We start from the raw sequence: 14,254 nt of genomic DNA on the forward strand, positions 1-14,254 counted from the left end.
TGGTGCCAGGCATAAATCAACACAAAGGGGGTGGGGAGCACTGGCACAAGCAGAAAATGTACCAAGGTAGATGTGGGAACTCCAAATGCAATCAGGCATGGGATGTAAACACAAGGTTCAGGCAAGAAATTTGAGAAGCCATCTGAACAGAATCATAGAATTGTAGAGTTGGAAGAGAATCCAAGGGTTATCTAGTCCAAACCCCTGCAATGCAGGAATCTCAGCTAAAGCATCCATGACAGGTGGCTGTCCAACCTCTGCTTAAAAAAACCTCCAATGAAGGAGAACCCACAACATCCCAAGGGAGTATGTTCCATTGAATAGCTCTTACCATCAGAAAGTTCTTCCTGATGTTCATTTGGAATCTCCTTTCTTGTAACCTGAAGCCATTGGTCAAAGTCCTACCCTCCAGAGCAGGAGGAAACAAGCTTGCTCCCTCTTCCATGTGTCAGCCCTTGAGATATTTGAAGATGGCTATCATATCTCCTCTCTGTCTCCTCTTTTCCAGGCCAAACATATCTAACTCCCTCAACTGTTCCTCATAAGGCTTGGTTTCCAGACCCTTGATCATCTTGGTTGCCCTTCTCTGCACAACTTGTCAGTATCCTTCCTAAAATGTGGTGCCCAAAACTGGACACAGTATTCCAGGTGTGGTCTAACCAATGAAGAATAGAATGGTACTGTTACTTCCCTTGATCTGGATACAACTTCTGTTGATGCAGCCTAGAGCAGTGTTTCCCAACCTTTGGTCTCCAGCTGTTTTTGGACTACAATTCCCATCATCCCTGACCACTGGTCTTGCTAGCTAGGGATGATGGGAGTTGTAGTCCAAAAACAGCTGGAGACCAAAGGTTGGGAAACACTGGCCTAGAGTAGCAATAGCTTTTTTGCTGCTGCATCACATGGTTAGCTCATGTTAAGCTTGTGGTCCACCAAGAACCCTAGAACCTTTTCACATGTACTGCTAGTAAGCCAGGTGTCCCCCATCCTATATTTGTGTGTCTGGTTCTTCCTGCTTAAGTGCAGAACCCTACATTTTTCCCTATTGAAATACCTTTTGTTAGCTTGGGCCCAGTTTTCCAGTCTGTTAAGGTCATCTTGAATCCCAATTGTGTTTTTTGTAGCATTAGCTACCTCTTCTAGTTTGGTGTCATCTGCAAATTTGATTAGCATCCCCTCAATTCCTTCCTCCAAATCTTTTATAAAGATGTTGAACAACAACAGACCCAAAATAACCTATTGCTCAGTCAAGGTGTTCCAGACTGACATGAAAATATTCATATGTAGTAAAGGTCTGCAAGGGCCAATGGCCTACCTCACGGAAGAACCACAGGAAATAATATAATGACATACCAGAACTCTGCTGTATGGAGATGACCAGTTCTTTGAAGGATTACTGTGAACTGATATTGGTACAAGTCTGGAAGCAGTCTATTCTCAACTGGTCTCAATCCCTTGCTATGCCTCAGTGCTTTATTCTATCTAAATGATGGCTATGAAATGATGAATGACTGAAAAACAACATAGGAAAATGAAAGACACCTGTGGGTTGAGACATGAATGTTTATATTTTGTGCGGAAAGTTTTCTACAGTAACTAAACAATTGAAAATTAGTCTGATTATTTTATGTCACACAACATATTGGCTCAGAGCCGACCAATGCATATGAAACTGAATGAGTTTATAGCTGCTTCTTGGCACTGTAATGGTACAAAAGCAAAGATGAAAGGCAATAATTATTTTAGACAGCTTGATGTAATTCTGTCAACACGGAACTGAACTGGAGGTCATGAGGCAAGACCAATGGAATGTATTTGTTGGAGTGGAAGAGATTTATCAGTCAATAGAGAAATAAACTCTCCATCTTCCAAACCATACTGACAAAAATATTAGATTGCAGAGTTATCTGGATGATGCTTTGTGCCCAGCAGTATGCAGAATACCAAAAATAATATGATAAGGCCTCCAGCTGTCTCCTGGGGGTTGTACCAAAGAGACCTGCTCAGAAACTGATGTAGACAAATTGAATAATATAACAAAGAAGTTTGAAAAGTCTCCTATACAGCAGAGTAATTCTTTGTTCAAAGATCTTTGCCCCACTATTCTCTATGCTGCTATAAAATGCTTAAGATGGATTCACATAACAATTTTATGTGGTAATCATGAGGTGATAAGCATCTCATGTGTGACATTTCCGGCACACTGGCAGATATTGTTTATATGTGATAAAGCTGCTCTGTCATAGCTACTACATTAAACACCTTTCAAATGACCAAGGAATCCACCGATAGCTGTAGAAATTGCATGAAAATGATGCTCCTTTCTGAACTCAGGGTCATTTGATATAGGAGATGTTTTTAGGCAGCGCAACAAATCATTCCCCATTCACTCTAGACCTGGGGGGGGGGGGGAATGGCTAGCAGCTATGACTCAAAGGCTTGTGTCTGTATCTTTCAGTAGAAACAGTGAAGCTGTTCTACACAACTTCTATCACAGTTTATCAGAAGAAAAACCCATCCACTTTGAAAGTGTAGGATAAATTTCCAAGGCATTCATTTAATCAATATTTTTCTTTCACCCGTGTGTACTTGATGATTTTGTATTTTAGGGGAAGTGGGGACATAATGTGGGCAAAGAATGAGAATGTGGTGCTTGAATCTTGTAACGGAGAGACAGGGTTTCCCAAAAGTGATAAATCTATAGATGAAGAACTGGGCCAGTATTGAGCTAGATGGACCAATAGTCTGACTCCGGAGAAGGCAATTTACATTCCAGTACAAAAGACGCATTAAACTAAGACCACAGTTTGAGTAGGGTGGGGAGAACGTTTTCCTGCGTACTAATCAGGGAGAAATGTTCACATGTTCATTCTCAGCCAATCAGTGACTGGCTAAACTTGCAGCTGTGGGTGAGCTACCGCAGCAGTTGCAAACTGTGCCGGTGGTGGGATGGGAGAGCTTTAAACAGCTACCATCCTCACCAGGCCCCAGCTATGGAAGATGGGTCTACATAAGGCCCTATGTTCAACCTAAGTCTGTTTGTTTCATTTGGTCTACTCTGAGTGTGACTTAGTTGGAAGTCACTTGAAGTAACTGCTTCTTGTGTGCTCACATGGCTGTCAGGCAGCAGAGGAAGCAACCCCCCGTGGCAGGTTGCCAGGACTGGACAAGGGGAAAGCCTTACCATCTGCTTGTATTCAATATTCACAGAGAGAGCCTTGGGAATGTGGCCTCTTGGAATAATGATGTTGCTCCAAGTGAATCTCCATCCCCTCCAACTTCCTCATGAGTGATCACTACGGGTGCTGGAACATGCCCTCTGCCTTTGAGCTTTTTGCTCTTCTACTTTCAAGGCCCACCGTGTTCTGGGAGATGCTCTCTAAGGACACTGAGTCTGTCAGCTGTCGCTCCCCTTGTGCTTCCTCCTCCTCCTCCTCCTCTTCGTCTCCCATTATTTTTCCAGCTTTCCCCCTCATCTGTCTCTGAGCTGTGACCTCCCTCAAACCCCTGTTGTAATTCTTCTTTGGAAGGGTCAGGCTGGGGAGGTGGTCTCCACCATTCCTCCTCTGCTCAGTCCCTGACAATGGTTAATGAAATTCAAAGCTACTAGGAGTATCTGTGGGTGAAATGTTGTTTTGGTACAAAATGCCGAAAAGTTTTGTGTATGTGTATTGGGATTTTGTAGTGGAGTTGCTTATATTGGCTTGTGCATTTCTGATGAGACACATTAGATTACATTGTGAAATATGTATTTCAAGCATGTGAATTTCAGTCTGTCCCCTCCATGTGGACTTCATGAAATTCAGAGCAGATTCATAATGCCTCCTGTCTGCAAAGGTTCTGCATGTGGTTGGATGGAAGAATTCATACCTTCCCTGTTTAGAAAATCAGATGTGATGTGGAGTGTATACATGTATGTATAGATTCGTTTCTTGACAGCTCATCTAATGTTTAATGTTTTATCATGCTTTTGATACCCAGCCAGATGGGTGGGGTATAAATAAATTATTGTTGTTATTATTATTATTATTATTTAGAAAGAAAAGGAAGGATGTGCGAGCAAAGATTTACCAAAATCTGCAACATGTAGAGGAATCAGACCCAAACTACAAAAGTCACAGAAAGCTGTTATAGTGTTAGTTATGTGCATAGCCTAAAGTCAGCACAGGTCTTCATTACAGCAGGGCAGCAGAAGTCAGATTCATTCTGTTCTTGTCGCTGCAGCTTTGCCAGTTATTGCTGTTCGTGTTAAAAAGTCCTCTTTAATTTCTGTTACTAATATAATTAGCAGGTCACTTCTGCAGGAAGATGATAGTTCTGCCTCACTTGAAAGTCATAAGTAATGAGAGACATCATCACCCCGGCACATCTCTCTGTAGAGTCCATCCTACAGGCATCAACATCACAATCAACCTTTTGGCTCTCAATTTAAACTCCATGCCCTGGCAGCTAACATTGTGATCAAGCAACTAAGCAGTGATATGCGCCTCCATTGTACTTCTATCTCATCACAGCTGCCACCGCTTTATGTAACAAACGGCCTTCTGGGTCCTGTACTTCTAATTCTCCTGTACTATTGCATTCTTAACGTGAATAATTAAAACAAGCATTCCGAAAGCTTGTGGGGTGACTTGGGGGAATTAGTAGAATTATGCTCTCTCTTTTTTGGCATTCATTTCTGAAGAAGACCATGGGCCAAAAAAAAAAAAATCATTGATGAATCGTCTTTAAAGCCCTACATGCCTTGGAACCAGGCGATTTAAAAGAAGATTTCCTTGTACATTATCCATCCCAGCCACTGAGGAGAGGCTTTCTTGCATGTCCCATCCACTTCTGAAGCTTAGATGGTAGAAAAACAAGAAAGGGCCTTTTTGATGGTGGCGTCTAGAATATAGAGTTCCTTGGGAGATCTATTTATCCCCTTTCTGTCATTCTTAAGGACACAAGAAGAGCCCTGCTGGATCAGACCAAAGACCTATCTAGTCCATCATCCTGTTCTCACAGTGGCCAACTAGGAAGTCCTCAAGCAGGACAGGAGCAGCCTTCTCCCTCCATAGGCTGAAGATCTTTCTGTTTCAGGTAGCCTTTGCTAATCCCTCTAAAGTGTTGATTTATTAAATGTCTCTGTTTTGTTGGTCCTGTGCTTGTTTTACTTATTTTATTGCAGTGTGTATGTTGCTAGTGTTAATACATGATCTGCGTTCAGAGTGGAAAGACAAGACTAAAAAAAAAATATAAGAAGTGTTTGTTATTGAAAGAACATTGTTAAATCTTTAAAAATCTTTTTTTAAAAATGCTGGGCAGGGGCAGGGAACCCCAAACCAATACTTACAGTGGGAGCTTGAAGGAGGGTAGCATATACTTATTTCTTTTAGTGGGCAAAAATGTGTATTTAAATTTAAAGTTTGCTTTTGTGCCTTTTTGAATAGACAAGAAGATAAATGTTGCAAAACGCTTCATCAGCTCACTCTTAAATCCACTGTGATAGCAAGAAACTCTGATTTGAGAAATAGCTGTCTTTTGGGAACACTCCCTATGCATGCCAATGCCCATGGCCTTAAGTGGTCTGAATATTTATGGCAATGCCCATGGCTGCATTTCCTGCAAAAAGAGGTAATTACCTCTTGCACCTCGCATAAAAACAATGGAAAGTGTGTGGCCAATGCTAATGAAGCATGTGGTTCAGAATAAACCTTGTGTAGCACTGGAAGGGTTTCAAACCTATACAACAGACAGCTCTAACAAAGGAGTTGTTTAGGAGCTAGGTAACATATGTGGAGGTGATGTATATATTTGACTTCTGAGGGTCTCCCCCCCACTTGGTGCCCAAAAGGGGGAAAGTCATATGATGTTATTGTTGAAAATGATTTGAAGGCTGCGTGATTAAAAATTATGAGAGCCAGCATAGCCAGTGGAAGGGCGAGTCCTAAAATACACACCTTGGGTATCAAAGGCCAGGGCAAAGTGGAGCATCTTAATCAGTCTCTGCTGTATATGAAGGCGTCAGATGCACCTTTGTGGGGACCAAGCTCCACTACTTACAAGACTATCACAAAGAATGTCATGTCCTGGGCTACCACTGCCGTGAGCTTTTAAGGATGACGGAACTACCAAGAGCCCACTCCCAACCTCTGTTGATCTTAGTGTTCAAAAGGGCCTGTAGCGAAGGATGTTTTATTTCATATATTTGGGACCTGAGTCATCAAGGGCTTCAAACACTTACGTGAGCATTTTGAACTGGCATCCGGTGCTGTTTTTTAAAAAACAGGTTATGTGGGTTCTAAAGGGAACTCCAGCCAGCAATCTGACTGCTGCCAGATTAATCCGATTGCCTCCTTAGATGCTATTTAGGGAAGGTCATAGGTGAGACGTAATTTGGTTAAAACTGGAGGTTTGCAGAAATGAGGGCTTGTGTATTTCACGGACCACCTCTATTTTCTGCCATAAATAAAGCACAGCTCAGCTGGGTTAGAGAACCTAGTGAGCCAATGGTGTTGGGTGTAAGGAGAATTATGCCTCGATTGACAAACTATGCTGTTGATAGCATCTGTGAAAAGATGATTAATTAATGTTACAAGTTTTATATACCACTTAGAATAAAACCTCAAAAAGGACTTTAAAAAACAAAAAGAATTTAAAAAATGATCAGTTTTAACAGTTTTAAACATTCGAAAAATCAACAATAAGCTAAAAACCAGATTGAAACACATGACAGCATTCTACATGTTTGGATAGGCTTGCCTAAACAAAAATGTTTTAAGCAACAGGTTAAAAGGGTATGGTGAAGATGCTTGCCTGATGTCAATAGGCAGGAAGTTCGAAAGTGTGGATGCTGCCATAATAAATATTAATTCCTTACAAATGTAGAATGAGCATTATGCAGCATCTGTTGCAGTGCCTGCTCCTTAAATCAAAGTGATTGAATGGGCATAGATGGGGTAAGGCTATTTCTTAAGTAATCTGATCACAAACTGTTAAGGGAATGATATACAAATAGTAAGAGAAGCCACACCATTGCCTGAACTACTGTGGCCAAGTTCCAGGTCATAGCTCTCACTGGTAAAAAGTGCTTCTAAAATGGTTTAAGCTTTTCTTTTTATATCAAAATTTCCAACTGCTTCTTTTCACCACCAGCTAGGTTCTCTCCAGCAGCCTATCACGCAGCCAAGCGTATTTTGTTTCCAATTTGGAGCTGCCTGCCTTTGAGTTTGTTGTCTGCTTGGCAGCCGTTTGTCCTCTACAGCTTCCCTACGCAGACAGCACCTGTACTAATTAAGTAACAATCAGCAATCTGACTGCAAACCACCTGGGAAATCTCTCATTAAGATTTATTGGGAAGCGTTTTCGTGGCATTTTATTGCCAGGGTTCATTCTGATTGTGCCTTTATGCTAACCAGGTATTTCCAAATAGACCTCTTTCCCCTTGTTCCATTAGGTTCTTTCTTGTTTTTTGTAGAGCGCGGCCCTTTACTGTTTTACTGTTTCCCCTGCTGGTTAAACAGGAGGTGACAGACACAGGGCAGTAATAGTCAGGCACCTGTTCTGTCTGAACAATAAAATGTATGTGTTGGGTTTTTTGTTTTGTTTTTAAGCACCCTGCATGGTATAATTGTGAGCCTGAGGAGATTAAGGGAGAAGAACAAAGTGAGAAGGAAGGGAGAAGAACAAAATGAGCATATAGATTGCAAAATGTTCTGTGGTGAAGAAACAGAGTTGACAACTCGCTTCATGGGAGGGCTGCTGTCCATCTACAGGGATGGACAACCTGGGGTTCTTAAGATGTTGTTGGACAACAACATTTCTCCCCCAGTTGTGTAGTCTGGGGAACCCCCCCCCCCCGAAACATCATACATACATCACAGAAGGAGGTGGTCTACAGCAGAAATCCTGTTTGCCAGGGTACCTGATATGGTCACTGACTTCATTACCTGAGCAGTCTGGCTATTTGTTTGTGATGGTAAATACTCAGTTCCTGAATCCAGGTCACAGGCTCACCCTATTCATACACAGATATGCCCTTAAGACAGGATTTGTGAGCAGAGGCAATGGGGAGGTTTTCCCATTTCCTTCATCCTTGCAGAGAAATCTTTGAGGTCAATTTGGGAGTCAAAATGGCTTCAGGATTATTTTCCTGTACTGTTTCAGACCTGTGGTTTATATATTTATGTATTTGTTTGCCTGGTACATTTATGAACATTTATTTTATATCTTAGACTTTATAATTTTCATAACAGTCACATTTACAAATTATATTCCTGTAAAGCAAGTGTGTGGTAAATTTTTGGCTCTGGGGACCAGCTCTTTATCTAACCGCACTCCATGGACCAACTTTGATAGCTGGGCAGGGAAACCACCTGTCAAACACATGACATTGTCATGACATTGTATGGATAATACTAATAGTACTACTGCTGCTGCTACTACTACTAATTCCCTCTCTTGCAATTTTGAGTTTCTCCAAAGCATGAAAATGATCTTCATTCGTTACCTTTCTAGCAATTCGAAATGATACATGTCTGGATTCTGAAAATATATAGGCACCCATAATATAATTAACAATATCTATTTTTCAAAGAAGAGAATAATACTCTAACATGTGAACTCTAATGTTCCCGTGCTCCCAGCTCTTCATTTTCAAAGCTGGCTTATATTGTTGTTTAACAGGACCCGACACTCATGGACTTGAGCACAGCTTCAACCCATTTGGTGCTGGTGCTGGTGACTTTGAACAGGCATTGGGAGGCAGATGTGCACTGTTCTCTGTAATTACTTTCCGCTCTCGTCTTGCCCTTTGCTGTCTGTTTGAAATTTAACCTTAATAGAATCAGAATGGCATTTACCCAGGGATCATCTCCAGAATGCTTGGAACTCACGGAGATAAAGGTTAGACTCTCAACCAACTTCTCCAATCTAATGTTTTCATGGCTGAAATTGTTTAAAGTGTTTTTAATAATAATATAAAACAACAAGAAGAATTAGGAGAGAAGGTAGAAGGCTTTAAATCAAATTGAATAACACACCATATTATAAGTTTCTTGCAGTATAGTGCTAAAAGGCTGGTTTCATGCAACAGGTTTCTGCTGAAGCTTTGGCAGGCAGATTTGCAATGGAAAGGGAATATTTTGTGCAGGATTATCACTGATCAGCCTCCATGTACATACTCCAGACAAAATATTTGTGGGCTAGCATGCCATAAAATGCCCACTTGCCATGGTCTCAGCAACAGACCATTACTAGATGGCGACAACTTGAAGGCAGATGAAATCTCAAATCCAAAGCTTTGCTAAACTTATACTTGTAAGGCAGAATGTGTTGTAGGGGGGGTTTCCTTCCACCCTTCCTTCCTTCCTTCCTTCCTTCCTTCCTTCCTTCCTTCCTTCCTTCCTTCCATTTTCCTTCCACCTTCCATCAGTGTCTCCCCACCTCCCACAATTCCTTCACATTGGTCCTAACAGGAAGGGAAATAAGTAGGCAAGCCCCTGGGCCAATGTACTTTCTACCCTGATTCAGGGGAACAGCAAAATTGGACTCACTGGATCTAAAGCCATTCCTGATCTGCCTCTGCAATATCACCACCCCACCCTGCCTCCCCTGTGGAAGTAGCTACTGTGAAGGAACAATGGCAGCAGTTCTTTCCATGCAGCCTCCAAGGGTAGATCTCCTCCACCAATCAGGACGGAGTTCTGCAAAATCCTATGGCTCTGGGACAGTCTTCCATTGACCATAAGACTGTACCCTAAAAGCATTTCCTAGCAGTTGCTGGACACAATAGCCTTTGGTCTGTTTCAGCAGGGCTCTTACGTTTTTGGTCAGACTGCTTTGGGAGTTTGGGGGAAGAAAAATTATTTTAATTTGCAACTTCTGCATACCTTTGAACCCCCACCCCCTCAATACATAGGCAGAAACTACTTGCTCTCTTAATTTTGGGTGGACCACTTTGGCTCCCAAACTGGATTTGTTTTAAGAGGTAACGATAAATAGATAGTAGGTGTTCCGATTGCCCTGGTAGACCTAGGGAATCACAAATGTGTTATATATAGATTAAAGAAATACTAATTATTTCACAGCAAGGCCTGATACATAATTACTTATGCAAGAGTCGATATTTGAACAGTTTAAAAGTTTAAAGTAAGCTTAAAAAACTGGAAGCAGTGTAAAATATTAGATTGCCACTATTTTAAAACAATGAAGCTTTTTTAAGTGTGTGTGTGTGTGTGTGTGTTTTACTCATACTAAACCTTGCAATAAACTATCTCCATTTGCTTTTTCAGAAAGGTATAAAAAGCTGAGTGTCTGCATTCCAAAGAGAATAAGTACTGGTATTAAAATTGTGACTTGAGACTCCTTGTATTGCCTTGAGAGAAAACATCCATTTTAGTATGAGACAGAAAATACTCATTTGTGGTCAACAACATCTGGCACATTGGATAACTTACCTCATTAAAATTTTATTCACAGGTAGGTGTTCCAGTGTGCCCATTATGGTATACAAACACATCTCCTTGCTGCCAACTGCTCATTTTTAAGGGCTTCCTCTAGTATAGTAGCTTACCTTATAAACTGCGAGAACTGTTTTTCAGTTAAACATTCATAGAAATATTTATTATTATATAAAAAAACAATTGCATATATAAAAGCAGTTGAATAATTTCATATATAAAGAATATTAAAAACCATTACATATTCAATGAAAAATAATATTATTTAATCATGTAACAAGAACAAGAAAACATATAACAAGAAAACCAGATATATATTTCCCCCCTCAGAGTTCTTTATTGCTCATTGTCAATGGCTTTCGTCTTGGCAAATATGAAGTTCGTGGGGGGGGGGGGTATTTTCTTGTGATCATGTCAGTGGAAAAACAAAATGAAAAAAATGCCTTTTCCATTTTTTGTTGATTCTTGTTGAATGTCAGGTTGAAGATGATTACTAAGATTTATCTACAACAGTGAAAGATTTAGAGGTCCAGGTGTTGTGCTTGTCATCCCCTCATGTAGAAGGGAAAGATCCAAGCGAGATGAAATGCAGCTCAAAAGTGAACAGATGGCAAAAACAGATAGGCTTTGGCTCTAAGGGTCAAAGGATGGTGCTTCAGGAAGTCAAACTACTGATTAGGGAATAAACATCAAAAAGTTGATGCCAGTGAAAGTACTCTGAGCTATTAATAGAGTAAAAAAGTAGGGTAAGCTTTGAACAAGTTTATGGAGTCACCAAGGATGATAACACTGATTTGCAAAAAGCAGCAATGTAGAAGTTCATCTGAGCATGGACAATAGGAGTGTCAATAGTGGTAGTGTCAAGGAGGCAGCAAATCTTGGGTGATTCTGAATATATACCCACAGGAACTACTGTACATAATCAGGAAAATGCCCCGCCCCCTTAAAACAAGTAGTCAGTGTTGGAATTCGAACTCAACAAAAACGTAAGAGAGAATCAATGTATTACAACAAATTTTGTCTCCTAGCAGGTCAACATTTGATGTTAAGCAGCCAAGGCAGGAGAATATAAATAGAAGAGGGCTTCTGGATCAGACTAAAGGACCATCTAGTGCAGAATTGGGTTCCTGCAATGGCCACCAGGATACCTAAGGGAAGCTTGCAAGCAGGATATGAGTGCCCAGGTTCCTCAGCCACTGATATTCAGAGGCCGACTCTCTCCGATAATGAAAGAATTAGAGAGCTATCATAAGTAATAGTCATGAATGGCCTTATCCTCCGTGAAAGAGGTGAGCCAAATGTATGATAAACACACAAAGTGAAGCATGATGGGGGCTTGTTCTTTTGATTAAATCAAAATAAGCAAACAAATTTAAAAAATAAACTAAAAAATAAACTGATTTATTGTTTTATTGTTTTCTCTCAACCTACCAGATCTAAAAAGTTAAATATTCAGACCCCCTAGATTATAATATTCACATTGATTTGTCCAGCACCCCCACTGCTCTTAACCCACAAGTTTGTGCTGCACATTCTTAGATGACTCTAAAGTGGTGGCAGTTATCATCCCAATTTTGGCTAAGAGTTAAAATAATAAAAATGGTAAGTGGCATTGAAACTGTGCCTGGTTGTTTTGGACAAATACTGAGTGGGAATATCTAGGGTAAAATGTCCCTGAATTGATGGAGGTTGTGGAATTATGTAAATTCATTTCCCTCACATTCCTACACTTCTGTCGCTCTGTTTCCATGCACCAAAACCTTGTCCCAGATTGGTCCAAGTCCATAATTACTGTATTTTCTTAAAATAAGTACATTCGCAACTATGCAATGCGTGGGTCCTAAACAACTATTTACATATTTATCTACCCATCTTCCAGCTGGAAAACTGAATGTGAAAATGGGGATAACTAAGGTACTACACACATCCACATTACAAATTGAAATACTTCTCTGAGTATACACACGTATCTACTAACAATATAGTGGAAGTAGTTCAAGTCTTGTTCAGAGCAGATTTTGTTCCACGACCTACAGCAAGTAGAGGTGAAAATGTAAGTGAAATAACATTGACAAATTCTGGTTTGGATGAAAATTGAAACAGACAGGAAAAAATGGTTTGTCTAGCCTGGCAAGTTCCCAAGCAGTCATCACTGTGGAAATCAACCTTCCCATGAAAGCAGCTAGAGGTTTAGTGCCTTTGAACATGCCCTGATAGTGATAGGTCTTGTAGGCCACCAGTAGGGATGGGGGAATCTGCCAATTTCAGTTTCTTTCAGTTTCTCACTTTTCTAATTGTAAATTCACTTCACATTTCTGCATCGGTTTTCAAGGGGGGAAAGTAAAGGATTTCCCCAAGCATTTTAGTGTGAATTTTTCCTAATATGCACATTTTGGTATGCAAATTTCCCTAATATAACATATTTTCTTCTATGCTATTTCCCCAAACATATGCATTTAGTGCACACTTTCCCCTAATACTCACATTTTTTACTCATTTGTTTGGCTGCAGAACCGTACTGCAATATTTAGAGAAATGTGAATTTTCAAGGACAGTTGCCTTTGAGTTTGTGCATTGTTTCAGGAAGTGTGGATTCACCTTGAAATGAACTGAATCTCTCCTGTAGACCTAACTATCCTGTGAGTATTTATTATCTAGTACTTCAAAACTGATGGTGACAGTTTCCCCAGAATTCTAAGGCAATGGATTCTGTATTCATTGACACTGCTAGATTTCTCTAAACAATTGTGCAGTGTGTGGTCCTAGCACAGCAGCCATTTCCATGGTTGAAGTTGTTGAGAAAAGTGCAGCTGCAATCACACACATGGTTTGCCAGTTCGGTTCACACTGACATCTCTCCACACTGTTGTGTATGATTGTGTAGAGGAGTCTAGAAGTGAGAACCACTCCACTGTGTAATGAAGCGCTCCCCTTTTTTCCCTGCCTTAAGTCTGCTGCCAACTGTATGGCTAATGATGGCAGGCCTTGGAAATATGAGGCAATAGCACACCCGTCTCCTGTTTGATTGCTAACTTGTCATATTTGCTATGGCATAGCAAATACACTCATGGGATAAAATATGACTTCATGTTGACTTAATCCAGTCTATTTTGGCTGTGTGAAAATACCCTTCGCAGTCACCTTCCTTGGCATTTCTGTTCATATGTTCATGAATTGGCCATAAAAACAATCAAAGTTAATGGGAAGACTCCTATAGGTTTTAAATGTGCTGTGACTCAGCCCCCCAAATGTCCAGTATTATCACAATGGCCACACAAGGATCATCAAAACCAATGAAAAAACTTAACCTTGCTCCTATGGACCACTGAGGAAATGAAACACATTTGCAGGCCTATATAATGAATGTGGCTGAAGTAATTTAGTAAAGACATTATCATGGAGGTAAGCAGGCTTAGGACTTAACTATTGATTTCCTGTCTCTTAATTGTTTTGATGAGGGCTGATGCACTTGAATAACCTTAACTGGCTTTTTGAGCTAGAGTTTTTTCTCTCCCTCCCCCCCCCCCCAAGTTGGGAGGGCAATGTAAACTGTAATAGTTTTAATTAGACCTTTCCCTGTTTTGTTTAGTTCATAACCTGAAAGGGCAACTGAGCAATAAAATGGCAGCAGTAATGTTACAACTCAGCATATAAAGGGCTGTGTGTGCTCTGTGCCAAAATAAAAAAAGGATTTCTGCTGAAGAAAGAAACTCAGATCTTGTGAGAAGAAGCAGAATATCAGCAAGCAGAGCAAAATGCACACTTTTACATTCATGTTAATGTCTTACCTAATTTATTTATTTCCCAGAAATCTT

General features: G+C 40.5%; 1 long non-coding RNA gene across 2 annotated transcripts; it reads left to right on the plus strand.

The window, feature by feature from the left end:
- Positions 1-4,951: 4,951 nt before the first annotated feature.
- On the plus strand, positions 4,952-11,767 carry LOC310841259. 2 transcript variants are annotated; one of them, XR_014562439.1, is made up of 4 exons: positions 4,952-5,079; positions 8,665-8,883; positions 10,272-10,458; positions 11,468-11,767. It is a non-coding gene; the product is annotated as an uncharacterized lncRNA (long non-coding RNA). The 2 variants fall into 2 exon arrangements; XR_014562440.1 differs by having other exon boundaries at positions 11,471-11,767.
- The last annotated feature ends 2,487 nt before the right edge of the window (positions 11,768-14,254 follow it).

Source organism: Podarcis gaigeae, assembly GCF_964106915.1.
Source record: "Podarcis gaigeae genome assembly, chromosome: 3".
In the NCBI taxonomy this organism is placed as follows: Eukaryota; Metazoa; Chordata; class Lepidosauria; order Squamata; family Lacertidae; genus Podarcis; species Podarcis gaigeae.